Consider the following 16322-nt stretch of genomic DNA (forward strand, 5'->3'; position numbering starts at 1 on the left):
TTTTTTTTTTTTGAGTTGGAGTCTCACTCTGTCACCCAGACTGGAGTCCAGTGGCCGCTCTCGGCCACTGCAGCCTCGACCTGCTGGGCTCCGGCGATCCTTCCGCCTCAGCCTTCCAAGTAGCTGGAACTACAGGCGCACTACCACACCCGGCTAATATTTGATTTATTGTAGAGATGAGGTTTCGCCAAGTTGCCCAGGCGGGTCTTGAACCCACGGGCTCAGGCAATCCACTTACCTCAGCCTCCCAAGGCGCGGGATTACAGGCTGAGCCACCAAGCCCAGCTATTAGTACACTTATTAAACCTTCCTTGACCTATGTGTTTCTTGCCATGTGGCCATGGGTGGTTGCCCTGACAGGTTCAGTCTATCAGTAAATGAACTAAAATTGAAAATGCAATTCCTCAGTCTCATAAACCAGTTTCTCAAGCATTCCATATCTACATATGTCTAGTGGCTACAACATCAGACAGGGCCAATATAGGACATTTCCATCACTGCAGGAAGCAATGCATTGGCACATGACCTGTATGGTGACGATGAAATTAAAAACCTACACTGGGACATTCATAGTTTTAAAAAATGTGTTTTATTTTAACAGTGAAAATTATTTTTCTTATATTTATCGACCTATAAAATAATTCCATTCAAAACTATTTTCTTTTGAGGCAAAATATTTTATTATTACTTATTTATTTTTTGATTTTAGATTCAGGGGATACACATGTGTATTCTTTACAGGGACACATTGTATAGTGGTGGGGATTGGGTCTCAGAACCCTAACCCTTCTCCCCTCCCTCTTTATTTATTTCCCTAGTGCTATTATTTCCATCTTTGTGACTGTTTGGTTCCCACCCATGAGTGAGAACATGCAGATACTGGTGTTTTATTTCTGAGTCGGTTCACTTAGAATGATGATCTCCAGCTGCCTCCAAGTTGTTGCAAAGGACATGATTTCATTCTTTTTAAAAAAGTGATTGTGTAGTATTCCATGGTGTATATGTACCACATTTTCATTATCCAGTGATTGGTTGATCGGCATTTAGGTTGACTGCACATCTTTGTAATTGTGAATTGTGCTGTGATGTACATGCAAGTACGGGTGTCTTTCATATACAATGACCTCTCTTCCTTAGGGTAAGGTACCTAGTAGTGGGATTGCCAGATCCAATGATAGACCTACTTTTAGCTCTTTGAGAAATCTCCATACCACTTTCCATAGAGGTTGTACTAATTTACACTCCCACCAACAGTGTATAAGTTTTCCCTTTTCTCCACATCCACACCAGCATCTATTTTTTTTACTTTAAATTTTTTTAAATAATGGCCATTCTGACTGGTGTAAGGTGGTATCTCCTTGTGGTTTCAATTTGTATTTCCCTGATGATGAGTAATGTTGAACCGTTTTCATATGTTTGTTGGCCATTTGTGTATCTTCTTTTGAGAGATGTCTGTTCATGTCATTTGCCCACTTTTAAATGGGGTTATTTGGCTTTTCTTGCTGAGTTGTTTGAGTTCTTTGTCGATTCTGGGTATCAGTCCTTTGTCAAATGTATAGTCTGTGAATATCTTCTCCCACTCTGTAGGTTACCTGTTTGCTCTGTGGATTATTTCTTTTGCTGTGTAGAAACTCTTTAGTATAATTAAGTCCCACTCTTTATTTTTGTTTTAGTTGCATTTGCTTTGGGGGTTTTAGCCATAAATTCTGTGTCTAGGCCAATGTCCAGAAGAGTTTTTGCTAGATTTTCTTCTGGGGTTTTTATGGTTTCAGGTCTGACATTTAAGTCTATAATTCATCATGAGTTAATTTTTGTATCTGATGAGAAATAGGAATCAAGTTTCATTTTTTCTGCATGTAGTTATCCAATTTTCCCAGCACCATTTGTTGAATAGGGCATCCTTTCCCCAGTTTATGTTTTTGTCTGCTTTGTCAAAGATCAGTTGGTTGGAGGTATTTGGGTTTATTTCTGGATTCTCCATTCTGTTCCATTGGTCCATGTGTCTGCCCTTGTACCAGTACCATGCTGTTTTGGTTACTACAACCTTGTAGTATAATTTAAAGTCAGGGTAATATGATGCCTCCAGCTTTCTTCTTTTTCCTTAGGATTGCTTGGTTTTCTGGCTCTTATTTGGTTCCATATGAATTTTAGGATTGTTTTTTCTAATTCTGTGAAAAATGTTGTTGGTAGTTTGATAGGGATTGCATTGAATCTGAGGATTTTGGGGGTAATGTAATGTGATAATTTCAATAATGTTGATTCTTCCAATCCATGCGCATGGGGTGTTTCTCCATTTGTTTGTTTCCTCTGCAAATTCTTTCATCAGAGTTTTGCGTTTCTCCCTTGTAGAGATCTTTCACCTCCTTGGTTAAATATATTCCTGGTATTTTAGCTTTTTGGCTGTTCTTGTGAATGGAAATGAGTTCTTGATTTGATTCTCAGGTTGGTTGCTATTGGTGTGTAGCGGTGCTACTGATTTATATGTGTTGATTTTGTATCCTGAAACTTTACCGAATCATTTATCAAGTCCAAGAATCTTTTGGAGGAATCTTTAGGGTTCTCTAGGTACAAGATCGTATTGTCAATATACAGAGATAGTTTTCTTTTTTCTTTTTTCATTTGGGTACTCTTTCTCTTGCCTGACTGCTCTGGCTAGGACTTCCAGTATGATATTGAATAGACACGGTAAAAGTGGGCATCCTTGCCCTGTTCCAGTTCTGAGGGGGATCATGTGTAACTTTTCTCCATTCAGGATGAAATTGGTTGTGGGTTTGTCAAATATGGATTTTATTATTTTGAGGAAAGTTCCCTCTATGTTTATTTTGCCAAGGGTTTTTATCATGAAGGGATGCTGTATTTTATAAAATGCTTTTTATATGTCAATTGAAATAATCATGTGATTTTTGTTTTATTTATTTATTTATTTATTTATTTTTTGAGTTGGAGTCTCACTCCGTCACCCAGACTGGAGTGCAGTGGCCGCTCCTGGCCACTGCAGTCTCAACCTGCTGGGCTCCAGTGATCCTTCCGCCTCAGCCTTCCAAGTAGCTGGAACTACAGGCGCACGCTACCGTGCCCGGCTATTGTGATTTTTGTTTTAAATTCTGTTTATGAACTGGGCTCAGTGGCTCAGCCCATCATCCCAGCACTTTGGGAGGCTGAGGTGAGTGGATTGCCTGAGCCTGCAGGTTCGAGACCCGCCTGGGCAACTTGGCGAGACCATATCTCTACAATAAATCAAAAATTAGCTGGGCGTGGTAGCGCGCGCCTATAGTTCCAGCTACTTGGAAGGCTGAGGCGGAAGGATTGCGGTAGCCCAGCAGGTCAAGGCTGCAGTGGCCAGGAGCGTGCCACTGCACTCCAGTCTGGGTGACAGAGTGAGAATCCAACTCAAAATAAATAAATAAATAAATAAATAAATAAATAAATAAATAAATAAATTCTGTTTATGTAATGGATCATGATTATTGACTTGACTTGATTTTTCATGTTTATATGTTGAACCAAGCTTGCATCCCTGGGAAAAAACCCACTTGGTCACAGTGTATTATTTATTTATTTATTTTATGTTTTGTCAGTTTGCTAATATTTTGTTGAGGATTTTTGTGTCTATGTTCATAAGGGATATTGGTCTGTAGTTTTCCTTTTTTGTTGTGTTTTTTCCTGGCTTAGGTATCAGGGTGCTACTGACCTCGTAGAATCAGTTAGGGAAGATTCTCTTCTCTTTAATCGTGTGGAATAGCTTCAGTAAAATTGGCACCAGTTCTTCTTTGAAGGTCTGTTAGACTTCAGCTGTGAGTTCATTAGGTTTTGTACTTTTTTTTATTGAGAGACTTCTAATTACTATTTCAATCTTGCTACTCATTATAGGTCTATTCAGAGTTTCTGTTTTTTCTTGATTCAAGTTTGGGGGTTGTATGTTTCCAAGAATTTATCCTTTTCCTCTAGAATTTATCCATTGTCTAATTTGTTTGCATAGTGGTATTCATAATAGTCTTGGATGATCTTTTGAATTTCCATGTTAGCAGTTGTAATGTCTCCTTTTTCTTTTCTGATTAAGTTAATTTGAGTTCTTTTCTCTTCATTTCCTAATTAATCTACCTAGTGCCTATCAATTTTGTTTATCTTTTCAGAGAACCAATTTTTGTTTCATTGATCTTTTGTATTTTTTTATTTTAATTTCATTTAGTTCTGCTCTGATCTTTGTTATTTCTTTTCTTCTGGTAGCTTTTGGTTTTGGTTTGCTTGCTTTTTTTTTAGTTCCTTGAGGTGTGATGTTGAATTATTGATAAGTAATCTTTTAGTCTTATCAATGTAGGCCTTAAGAACTATAAATTTTCTTCTGAGCACAACTTTGGCTGTGTTCCAGAGGTTTCAATAACTTGTTTCATTATTATTATTCATTTCAAGAAATTTTTATATTTTCATTTTGATTTCATTGTTGACCCAAGGATTATTCAGGAGCAGATTGTTTAATTTACGTGTTTTTGTTTGGTTTCATAAGTTCTTCTTGGATTTAATTTCTAGTTTTATTTCACTGTGGTCTGATATGGTGCTTTATATGATTTTGGGTTTTTTTTTAGTTTATTGAGACTGGATTTGTGGCCTGTCATATGGTCTATCTTGGAGAATGTTCTATGTGCTAATGAGAAAAATGTGTATTCTACAGTTTGGGGATAAAAAGTTCTGTAAATGTCTGTTAGTTCCATTAGCTCTAGAGTCCAGTTTAACTCCAATGTTTCTTTCTTGACTTTCTACCTTGATGATCTGTCTATTTCTGTCAATGGAGAGTTGAAGTCTCCCACTATTATTGTATTGATGCATATGTCTTTTTTTTAGGTACTGTAGAATTTGTTTTACAAAGCTGGGGATTCTGGTGTTAGGCTCATTTATATTTAACATTGTTATGTCTTCTCATTGGATCAATCCCTTTATCATTATGTAATAGCCATCTTTATCTTTTTTTACTGTCGTTAATTTAAAGTCTGTTTTATTTGATATGAGAATGGCTACTCCAGCTTGTTTTGGTTTCTGTTTGCATGGAATATTTTCCCCCACCCCTTTACCTTGAGTCCGTAGGAGTCTTTATGACTTAAGTGGGAAGCAGATATTTGAGTTGTGCCATCCTGTCAGTCTATATATTTTTAGTGGGGCATTGAGACGATTTATGTTCAGTTAACAGACATATAAGACCCTATTCTGGTCATCATGCTGGTTGTTATCTGGTCGACTTGTATATGTATTTTCTCTATTGTACTGGTGTTCCATAAAGCCTGTGAATTTTATGATTTTCAGTGTTTTTCTACTGGTATATTTTGACCTTCTATCCCAGTATTTAGAACTCTTTTGAATATTTTTTGTAGAGCTGGTCTAGTGGTGACAAATGCCCTTAGCATTTGCTTGTCTGGGAAGGACTCCATTTCTGTTATTTCGGCCACCCAGTCTGTGGTATTTTGTCATGGTGGCCAAAGCTGGCTAAGACACCATGTTTGCTGCTAACCTTACTTCACGCATCCTACAGGCCATGGCTCAGGTCACAGCCCAACTTTCTGGAAAAATTGAATGATCAGCTGCGGGCAGCAGCAGCATGGAATACTCCAAACCATCCCCCGAGACTACAAAAAGTCAGCTGTCCCTAAACCACTCGTGTCCTGGAACACTTTGTTTTATTAGGAAATACCCTGTGTGCTCTCTTTGGCAGGGAAGTAGTAGGTATGTCAAGTCTGAAAAGGGTCAATAAAAGAGAGAACCAGTCATTGCCGCCATCTTTCAGATTTAACCACGTGTTACGTGGTTATTCACTGCATGTGCCTCTCAGAAGTCAGAAGTAATGAGCAGACGTCTACCAAACCCAGGTTAGCTGACTCTAATGCAATTAATGATACAAATATTTGGCTAAAATATGAAAGTATCTGATACAAATGCTACACCAGATGAGATACTGAGCTTATAATCCAGTATTTTGCCCGGCAAAATACTTTGAGTTTCTGGTAAATATACCATAAAAGCTATATCAAGACTTACCAACTGATGGTTTGTTACACCTGTTATACTTTCTTACAGAGAGTCTCTTGCTTGTGGAGCTGGATTTGGACAAAAGCTGGTAAAAACCTTATGAAATTGGAAATTTCAATAATATTTTTCTTCATCCATGAACAAAGACCTATTTTATGCCAATTTCAACATTCTAGGTTGACTCGAAGGGCCTTATAAAGGCGTGACAGATGGCTCTGAAGACAGACATTTGAGAATTACTACATATGGACTGCCTGGTAATTTCATTTCATGGCTGAAAATTATTAAGTTTGTGATTACACATTTGACAGTATTAAAATATCAACATCTGAGAGGAAAGAGCTAATCCTCATTAAATAAAGATGATTTTCCAAAGTTCAGGGTTTATGTCCTAGATTGCATTTTGAGAATTTTTATCTTACACCCAACCTAAGTAGATTTTCTGTCTTAAAGAGTGCATTTTACTCTTGGGAATTAACAGCAAAGAAAATAGAAACTCTCAAGTCCCTAGTCATTGTGGAGTTTACAAAAAGTGAATTAATGATTAAGTGTATTATGTACAATGCAGTAATATTAAATAGATAAGTAAACAAACAGAATGACTGAAGAGTGACAGTGACCTGTTTATATTAAAAAATTAAGATGATTTCTGTTTTACCATAATCTTTTAAAAAAACTCGATGCATGTATGCATGGGCATTTTTAATCTCTTCTTCCTTGAAACCATGCAAATGTGCAACTGAGACACAGGTTAATAATACAAATCCCCAAGCTCATTCTCACTCTGAGAATCATAAACATGCAGAGAGAACACACCTCTTAGTCAACTGCAACTTCCAAGCATATTTTTCACAGTTAAGCATTCTAATTATACGGTAAGTAGATGGCAACCTCTGATGAAAAAAAATCATTCCATAAGTTGGTCACTTGGATGGAATAAGGCCTTCTGTATTTCTTACTGATGATCTTTTTCTTTTTATCTGTCGCTGTTTCCTATTTTATTTTATTTATTTTTTATTTTTATTTTTTTAATTATAAAGATGTGGGATACAATTCAGGGTTAGGTATACAAACATTGATTATGCAGGCACCCTTGTTGATGAGGTGTGCCCCTCCCTCTCCTAGCAATTTCCCCCAACTGCCAATCCCACCCCCCTCCCCTGACTGTTTTCCACTACTGCCAATCGCTTTCTTATAGCATTATAAGTTGTTCAAGGTCCATTTATGAGTGAGAACATATGGAACTCTGTTCTTCCTTTCTGTGATGCATCACTGAGTATGATCGACTCCAAATCCATCCAAGTTGCTGCGAAGTTCATTTATTTGCACTTCTTTATGACTGCATAAGATTCCGTTGTGTAGATGTACCACATTTTTTAAATCCAGTCCAGCTTCGATGGGCAACATGGTTGGTCCCATGTTTTTGCTATTGTGAATAGAGTTGCAACAAACAAAAGTGTGCAGAGATCTTTTTTGTAGAATGATCTGAGTTCCTCCAGGTATATTCCCAACGGGGGGACTGCTGGGTCATAGGGAAGGTCAATTTCTAGTTCTTTCAGAAATTGCCACACTGTCTTTCAGAGAGGTTGCACTCGTTTGCATTCTCACCAGCAGTGTAGAAGCGTTCCTCTTTCTCCGCATACGTGCCAGTGTTTCCTGTTTTAAATCTCCCTTTGGTTTGATGAGAGGTTTTTCCACCCTGGGAAAAAGCATGATGTTTGGATGCAAGAAGGGTAAGAGACTTGCTTTTAGGTACATTGGGAGAAAGGTGTAGTGGTGAGAGGTAGGAAGAGAACCTGCCGGGGGCCTCCATAGGCAGGTGCGTTTCGGCAAAGAGGACGTCGGCACAGTGAGGGTCCAGATCCTTTAAAGCCACCTACCCAGGTCTCTTAGGCAGGCCAAGACGCAGCCTGACATACTCAGAGACCTGTTGGAGATTGCCACTGCACGTTGTCTTTCATTTGGTAATCAGGCTCTTGAATCGGTCATCATCATGGGTTATGCACTATATTGCCATAGCCTGCGGCGTTGAGATACTCACTTCTGCCCAGGAAGCCAAGAGGATTTGTGTGATTTCTAATTTTGTGACTTGAAATTAGATGGGAATTCAAATTTGCACATTTTCTTCCATCTCTGTGTGCTCTATTAAGCGTTTAAATGCTCAATGACTTGTTGAATCCAGCCAGGTGTTTTATTTCTCAGTAATCACCGGAACTCACCTGATTTGATTATGCCAATCTTTTGTTTTCAATAATTGTTTTTTCAAAAATTCCCTTTCCCAGTTAATATTGTATTTATGTGGCTTTTTTGGTCTAAAAATATTTTAAGAAATTCTGTGATCCTATAAAAGATCATTTGAAAAAGTTTATCAAAGTATTTTTTTTCTTAAGCTATAACAAAGCTTAATAACAAAGAATAGTATTTTTTATTAATATCTGGGGCAAATTCTAAAATGCATTTCTAGCCATAGTCTCCATACTTTCCTCATGAATACTAAGCAATCTGTTTCTGTTTTTCTGGGAATAGAAGTAGATAGCATGGTCATATAACTCCTTATTCAAAACATTATCACAGTTCCATATTAAAAACATTTTTACTTAAATAATTAGCATTTTTGCTTGTCCATAAAGAACCCACATGAGACAGGAAAAAAAATGTTTTTCCCAGATGGTCCTTTTTGCATTAATATTACTAACCCAGACATCAAAAACAAACAATAAAGTGTTGAAATGTGTAATCTGGACCAAAACAGCAGAGCCTTGAGGCTTTGCAGTTTCAAGAGAACAGCTGGGTATGCACATGCAGGCAGCCTGGCTACAGCTCTCACCTCCATTTCCTACACGGTCCCCGTACGTACAGTTTCCTTCTTTTGGAAATGGAAGCATGATTATAATCATCCTTGAACTTGAGAAGGGTGAAGGACATGGACATTTGTTCACCTGTTACAAAGAGGAGGCAGACGTCTTTCATATTTAAGGAATCAGTTGGTTTTTAGAGTTGTTTTTGTTTTTTTTTTTTTGAGCTGGAGTCTCACTCTGTCACCCAAGCTGGAGTGGCATGGCACGTTCATGGCCACCCCAGATTGACCTGCTGGGCTCCGGTGATCCTTCCAAGTAGCTGGAACCAAGTAGCTACCACACCCAGCTAATTTCTGATTTATTGTGGAGACGAGTTCTCTCCAAGTTGCCTGGGCTGGTCTCGAACCTGCAGACTCAGACCATCCACTCGCCTCAGCCTCCCAAAGTGCTGGGATGATGGGCTGAGCCACTAAGCCTGGCCTTATTTTCCTTTTTTAACATTCCAGTAACTTTGGGGGACACACACAGTTTTTGGTCTGAGCTTTAAGGGTACCCATCCCCCCTTCCTGTGCACACTGCACCCAATAGGTGGTTTTTTTGATCTCTCCGTCCCTTTGCCTTCTGAGTCTCCAATGTCCATTACGCAGTTCTCTTTGTCTTTGCATATCCTTAGTTTAGCTCCCAGTTGTAAGTCAGAATATATGGCGTTTGGTTTTCTGTTTTTGAGTTAGTGCATTTAAGATAATGGTCTCCAATTCCATCCAAGTTGCTGCAAAAGACATTATTTTGTTCTTTCTGAAGTGTTCTAGCTGAACAGTATTCCATAGTGTATATATACCATGTTGTTATTGTCCACTGATCGGTTATGGGCATTTGGGTTGATTCCACATCTTTGCAGTTGTGAACTGGGCTGTGATAAACATGTGGGTGCAGGAGTCTTTTTTATATAATGACCTTGATGGGATCAGTGGGTTTTGTTTGCCTGTAACTATGTGCCTTTTTTCTGGTAAAATAACCTATATTTTACCAGGAAGAGGAACTGCTCCCTTTCCATTCTTAGCTACCTGGAACTGCCAGCTGCCACTGGCCCATGATCCAGACTGGCTACTGAGAATAATCCGATTTCTTTGCCATTTTGATTGGTTCAGGGAGGGCATGGGCTTTGAACTGGTCCAAGGAAACTAAACCCGAAGACTTTCATAGAACTGTTGGGAAAAGAGAAGATGTACTTTGATGAAAAACTAACGGCCAAATAAGATGACATCACAAAGGAAAATAGAGCTGCGATAGATATAGCAAGGGTATGAGGTGGGAGAGAAAGGGAAAGAGATGATGGGGCGGGGGAGGAGGGGAAGGAGATGAGAGAGGAAGGGAAGGAAAGAGGGAGAAAGAAAAGAGCAAAAGTGGGGGGGGCTGGTATTGGGTATTCAGTCACATGGGCTGAAAATTTCTTCCTTGCTTAAGCTAGTATGAGTTGGGTTTTTCTGTCACTTGCACCCTGAGTGAGTTAGAAGACAAAACCTATCCAGCTATGATCATGTTCCAAATGGGACAGTTTGCCAGAGGCAAGGTCATTGTCAGGCACCTGCTGATCCCTGCGGTCATGCAGGCATCAAGGAGACGAGGCCTTGCTTCTCGATCTCCAAACACTTGAACTCACAGGATCTGCTTCGAACACCTGTACTTAGGTTCACCTGTCCAGTGGCAGTAAGCTTCCTGGAATCTGTTTTTTCCTTAACAAGATGCCCTTTTATGAAGACTTTTGCGGGTAAAGGGAAAGATAGGAGAAGAGAATCCTGATTATGTATTGCTATTAGAAGGTAAATGTATTCCTTGACTCAGAGACAGACAGCTAGCACCGCAAGACATTTTTATTCTTGGAGGTGAAGGAGATAAGCTATTATTATTTACATGACAGCCTTGGGCAACAACCCTTAAAGAGGAAGCAATACTTAGGGCCAACACTGTGAACCAAACTACCCAGATGAAGTTTGGGTTACCTGTTCCTTCTGATGGGATAGCCAATAATTGGGGGGAAAAAAAAATTAGATTACCCAGCGAGGCAGTCCACTAAACATAGATTTAGTAAATGTTGGGAAGGGGGGAGTTGGCAAATATTTTTAATATTACTGGCTTGCAGATGAAGAGGCTTATCTACTTAAGATTTCTCTTAATTTCAATAAGATCCCATTGTCTGTCAAACATACACACACACACACACACACACACACACACACACACACACATGCACCCCATATCAGTGAAAATGAATAGTTACCCTCATACTCTATTGAACATAAATTTTAGATGATTAAATTATAATTTATATATTTTATAATTTATAAGATTGTAACTTTTAAAGCTCCTCAAAACCACTGTGGACCATGACATAAGCATTGTAAAAAGAACAGATTATTCTTTTCCTAAAAGAAAGGTAGCAGTGAAGATGGCCAGTAATGAACAGTACTCTGTGGGACAATGGGTCATGTACACAGAAGTATCCATTGTATAGTGAGGAAAGAAAATGATGTCATTTAGAGCAGTGGTCCTCAACCTTTCTGGCATCAGAGACTGATTTCATGGAAGGCAATTTTTCCATGAAAGGGGGGCGGGGCAGGGGTGGATGATTTGGGGATGATTCAAGTGTATAACGTTTATTGTGTACTTTATTTCTATTATTATTGCATTATAGTACCTAACGAAATAATTACACAACTCACCATAAAACAAAAAGAGGCGTGGATGGAAATGGTAACTAAAATAAGGGGTGGGCCACACACGGATTAAAATAAGTGTCAGATTCTGGCTGAAAGCCTGCCACCAGATGCAGCTGTGCCATTGAAATACATCAACTCACTTGCCACTCACCAATAGGGCTTTGATAGGAGTCTGTAAGACATTGATTTATGATGGTCTCTCTGCAGTCAAACCTCACTGCTGATGTTCATCTGTAATTTTCAGCTTCCCCAGTGCTAGCATCACCACTGCGCTCCACCCCAGATCATCAGGCATTAGATTCTCATAAGGAGTGTGCAACCTAGACCCCTCGCCTGTGCAGTTCTCAATAGGCCTCACGCTCGCATGAGAATCGAATGCTAGGGCGGATCTGACAGGAGGCAGAGCTCAGGCGGTCATGCGAGTGGTGGGGAGCGGCTGCAAATACAAACGAAACTTCAGTTACCCACTGCCGCCCTCCTGCTGTGTAATCCTGTTCCTGACAGGCCACAGGCTTTTACGAGTTTGTGTCCTTGGGGTCAGGAACCTCCGTTTTAGAGAATTAGGAGTGGCCATTCCCCTGACTCCAAGCCAGAAGTTTTCAAGGTCTACGATCATCTCTGAGAGAGACTCTTGTGACCATCTTCCCTCATCCTCCCATCCTGCACCCCCTTCACTGCCCTCTCCCACTCCCTGCATCCCTCTCTGACAGAAAAGCGTGCGGACACGGAAGCCCACTGTTTCACTGCCATTGGCTTGTGATAGGCAGAGCTCCTTGGAGAGTAGGGAGGAATACTTCTTTCTCCAAAGGCTCTGCCCATGGGTGTTCCCCAAGGGATATGGCCTAGACTTCCAGTCCTTTAGGAATCAGCTGTTTCTAATCAAGTCACACCCTCAGTCGTGTCCCTAGGACACACCACAGTGCTGGTGGTGCAGGTCCAAGGATGTTCTGGTATCAGCCACACAGAGTTCAGAATGAGCGCTCCCCTCATCTGCTGAAGGGCCCAGCACTGAATCAGGGCAGCACTGCAGCCTCTTTTCCCTTATGGCAACATTTGATCTTGGGACTTAATTACCTTTGCTGGTCATCGGCTTCCACCAGGGCTTTGGAAACCCACCAGCCCATTTTGACAACTCTGAACCTGAAGATGAGACTTTGAGCAAGACACCTCTTGTGGAGGACAATGAGACCTCAGCTACCTGAAGAGCAGAGCCCTGGGCTAGGCCCTGTGAAGCCACATGGGTGGCTATTCCCATTACACTTATGTCACACAAGGGACTATTTTGGAATTTCCCCCACCCTCTGAAAGGAAGCCAGGTAAGCTGATATTATCATAATAAGAGAAAGTTTTTAAGGAAACTCTTTCCAGCTTAAAAGAGAATAGCACGATACATGCATTTTAAAAGAATCAGGTGGAGTATATACATTGAATATCGAAACTGACAAACACAGGTTTTGGACAATTAGAAGGAACCTCAGCAGTTCCTGCATTCCATCTTGTAGAAGCAGGGTATGCCGACTAACTAGACAGGAATTCCAGTTTACAGAGGCCTGAATACACGGTCCTTTATTGTATTTATTATGTACTTACACACACACCCCACAAGATCTTAAGAACTTCACTAAGTAGTCATCACCTGCCCATTCTAGTAATCTCAAACATGAGGTTACACGAACGCCATTCTCATGAAGACCCCAGTGTAAACCCAACACTCCCCGCCATTGTTAACGTTTTTCCAGATGACGTCTGAGTGTCCTGCCTCTTTTACTGTGGGAATCAGGAGGACAAGGAATAGAAACAAGACAAAACAACAACTCAGGGAATTTACAAACATGGGATTATGTTGGGAGCCAGCCTTGGAGGTCCACATGATTGACAGGGTCCCGGTGGGCCGAAGACCCCGGGCCGCAGGGCGAGCCCGGAAAGCTGAGGCCCTTCTGTCTTCCACCTTTGCTGTTTGATATGGCTGAAGAAATTCTGTGCAGTCGTGGAAGAAGAAAATGGCATGTTTATGCGAAGTACTCACACCTAACTTGAGAATGTCATGGTTCATTTTCCCATTTTCCCACTATGCCGCTTGGCCCTTTCTAACATATGCAAGGGTTAAACTCTGAAGCACATCAAAAATGCTTTCTTTCACTTGGTTATAAGTTACTAGATATTGCTTGAGTAAAAAATGATATAAGTATATTCACTCCTTATTTGATTTAGAATTATGCAGCTTAGTGGTCAGACATAAGGTTTTTTAGAAGCACAAGTTTATGGTAAGTTCATTATGAGCTCATTATAAGTTCTAACACTTATCTAGGAGTTATGTAGGTGATTTATAACACAGTCTTCACAGACTTAGGATAAAGATTAATCGTTAAGGTTTTTACTTAATTCTATAGTTAAATTTTAAGTAAACATTTATAGAGTGGGTTTTCACTGAATTCATAATATACTAATTAGATACTTTTATGATAATTAACTAAATACAGAAAGCAACCTTGGGGGCCTGGGAAATGTCATTAAAAGCTTCTTTTGAGTTTTCCTTAGAAATAAACACTGCAGGATTAGAGAAAAGTAATGAAGACACCTGGACAAGAAAGGCGATTACAAAAGCTTTGAAGGTCGTAAAAGCCCCAAAGAGAAGAACTGCTACATGAAAAACCGGGCACCTGGGAACTTTCTTGAAGCACTTCAAGGACTGTAATTTGGGACTCTTTTGAAGAAAGTTGCTGACAGTGCTATTCTAGACATGATAATTATTTTATCCATATATTAATCATAATTGGTAAATGTAATATACAAGTTTATATAATCAATATACATATGTATGAGGGTTGACAAAAATTATTAGGCTCTGGTTATGTTTAGCAAGGTTTTTACTTTGTGTCATTCATTAGTCTTCGTGTTATAGTTTAGTGTTTTATAGCTACTTTGAAGGTGGTTTTAAGTTCATAAGTTTAAGTTCACACAATGATAAAGCTGGTGCCTCAAAGATAATAATAATTGCTCCACTGCCTATCTTAAGACAAAGATGTTTTCCAGGAGGTTGCCAAGCATAAGGAAAACCAGCCAAATCACCATTATCCTAAACTTAAAAGCTCATTGGCAATTATGCAACCATAATAATTTTAGTTGTGTTCGTTTTATTTCATTATGTTTCATTCACTTTATATGTTTATCCAAAGTAAAGATTAGTGTATGTATTTTCACAGTAAGTGACTTTCATAGCTATTCTTTAAAAGCTAGCCACTGTTGTTTGGTCAAGTGAATGGGCTTCATATTCCTGCTATCACTAGGTACAGTCTATAGTTTGTTTTAGTGAATTTATGGCCTTTTTAATTAGATTAGTGATGTGGAACAGAAATCAAAGTAAACCTTGTATGCATTATGTTTAGTTTAAGTGAAACTCCTTTTACACTTATCTCAAGACTCATTAACTGAAAGTAGATACTGTTTTTGGCTTATTCGTTTCTTCTAAAGACCGCTAGATGGTGATAACTTTTAAAACATATGTACGTGAAGGAATTTTCTTTGTCTTGCCCCTTTTACAAATGCTATAAAAGCTTTCTGTTAACTAATAAAGGAGGTCATCTGCTCAGGAAGCAGGTATCCGGGAATATTGTGTCCGTCTTTCGCCTATCTGTCTCTCCTTCAGGAGATCTCACGACCTGGCAAAAGGGGCTGGACCCCTAAAGGATTAGGCTGTAGATGCCAACAGCTAGAGCAATGGCTTTAATCAGGCTCTGTTCAGATGTGTCAGGACTCTCTGAGCTTCCCACTGGCACAAGGAAAGACCAGCATCGATGTTCTGAAACACTGCAATGAACTGAACATTTGTGTTCCCTCCCCCTCCTGCCCCAAACTCATGTTCATGTCCTAACCCCAAATGTGACAGCATTAGGTGAGGCCTTTGGGAGGTGATTAAGATTGGGAGGGTGGAGCCCTCCCACACGGTGTTGTTGCCCTTGTAAAAGATACACCAGCTAGCTCTCTGGTTCTCTTTTTACCATGTGAGATATGAGAACATACAGCAAGAAGTCAGCAACCCTGGAAAGGAGCCCTCCCTCAGCAGAACCCAACCATGCCGGCACCCTGATTTCAGATTTCCCGCTTCCAGACATGAGAAACAAATGCCTGTTGTTTAAAGCCACCAGTCTATGGTACTTTGCTGTAGCAGTCTGAGCCATGACAGATGCTGTCACTTCCATGTTCTGGGTTTCTTGTTTACTGTCCCCATGGTTTGGCACCTTCTTTTTAAAGTTGTGGATATATCACCATCATCTATGAGATAGCTAGCAGTTCGGGGCCTGTCTTTTTAAAGCAAGTTTGAATGTGTTTTCTCTTATCTAGAAGGATCTCTGTCATGAGTTATTTAAGCTGTATGGATTCTAGAACAACACTGATGGATTCAAATTACCTGCCACTTACTTGTCCTGTGACCCTCAGGAAATTATATAACCTCTCTCAGTTTAGAATCTCCATCCTAAATGGTGAACTCTCACTCCATGCTTCTGGGGATGGAAATTGCTCTAAATTCAGAGCATTTCAAGTGTCGGACTTTCATCCTAAAACTTTGTAGGGTGTTTGAATTTTACTTCATAGCTATGCTTTCTTCAGGACAAAAAAAATGATGACTGAGATCATTTGTCACTGGGTCGCACGGACCCAAGAGGGTCCCAAGTTTTTCTGTCTTTCTATCACACGTTTACTCAAGTCTGAGAAACATGACTGCTGATGCCAGGAACTTCACCTCTGAGGTGGGTAACCTGCTTAGAGTTGAATAGCCTTGCGAGGCTGTGTG

The 16322-nt window shown here is 39.9% G+C and overlaps 1 long non-coding RNA gene across 1 annotated transcript in view; it reads left to right on the plus strand.

Moving 5' to 3' along the window:
- The window catches only part of LOC110596004, a 22363-nt gene extending 16039 nt beyond the window's left edge, over positions 1-6324 (plus strand). Inside the window, exons 3-4 of the long non-coding RNA XR_002482205.1 lie at positions 6064-6103; positions 6192-6324. This is a non-coding gene — a long non-coding RNA (uncharacterized LOC110596004). The remainder of the gene's footprint in view (positions 1-6063; positions 6104-6191) is intronic.
- Positions 6325-16322: the final 9998 nt, after the last annotated feature.

This window comes from Carlito syrichta, unplaced genomic scaffold (assembly GCF_000164805.1).
Source record: "Carlito syrichta isolate Samal-C Ts95f unplaced genomic scaffold, Tarsius_syrichta-2.0.1 Scaffold305696, whole genome shotgun sequence".
NCBI classification, from domain to species: Eukaryota; Metazoa; Chordata; class Mammalia; order Primates; family Tarsiidae; genus Carlito; species Carlito syrichta.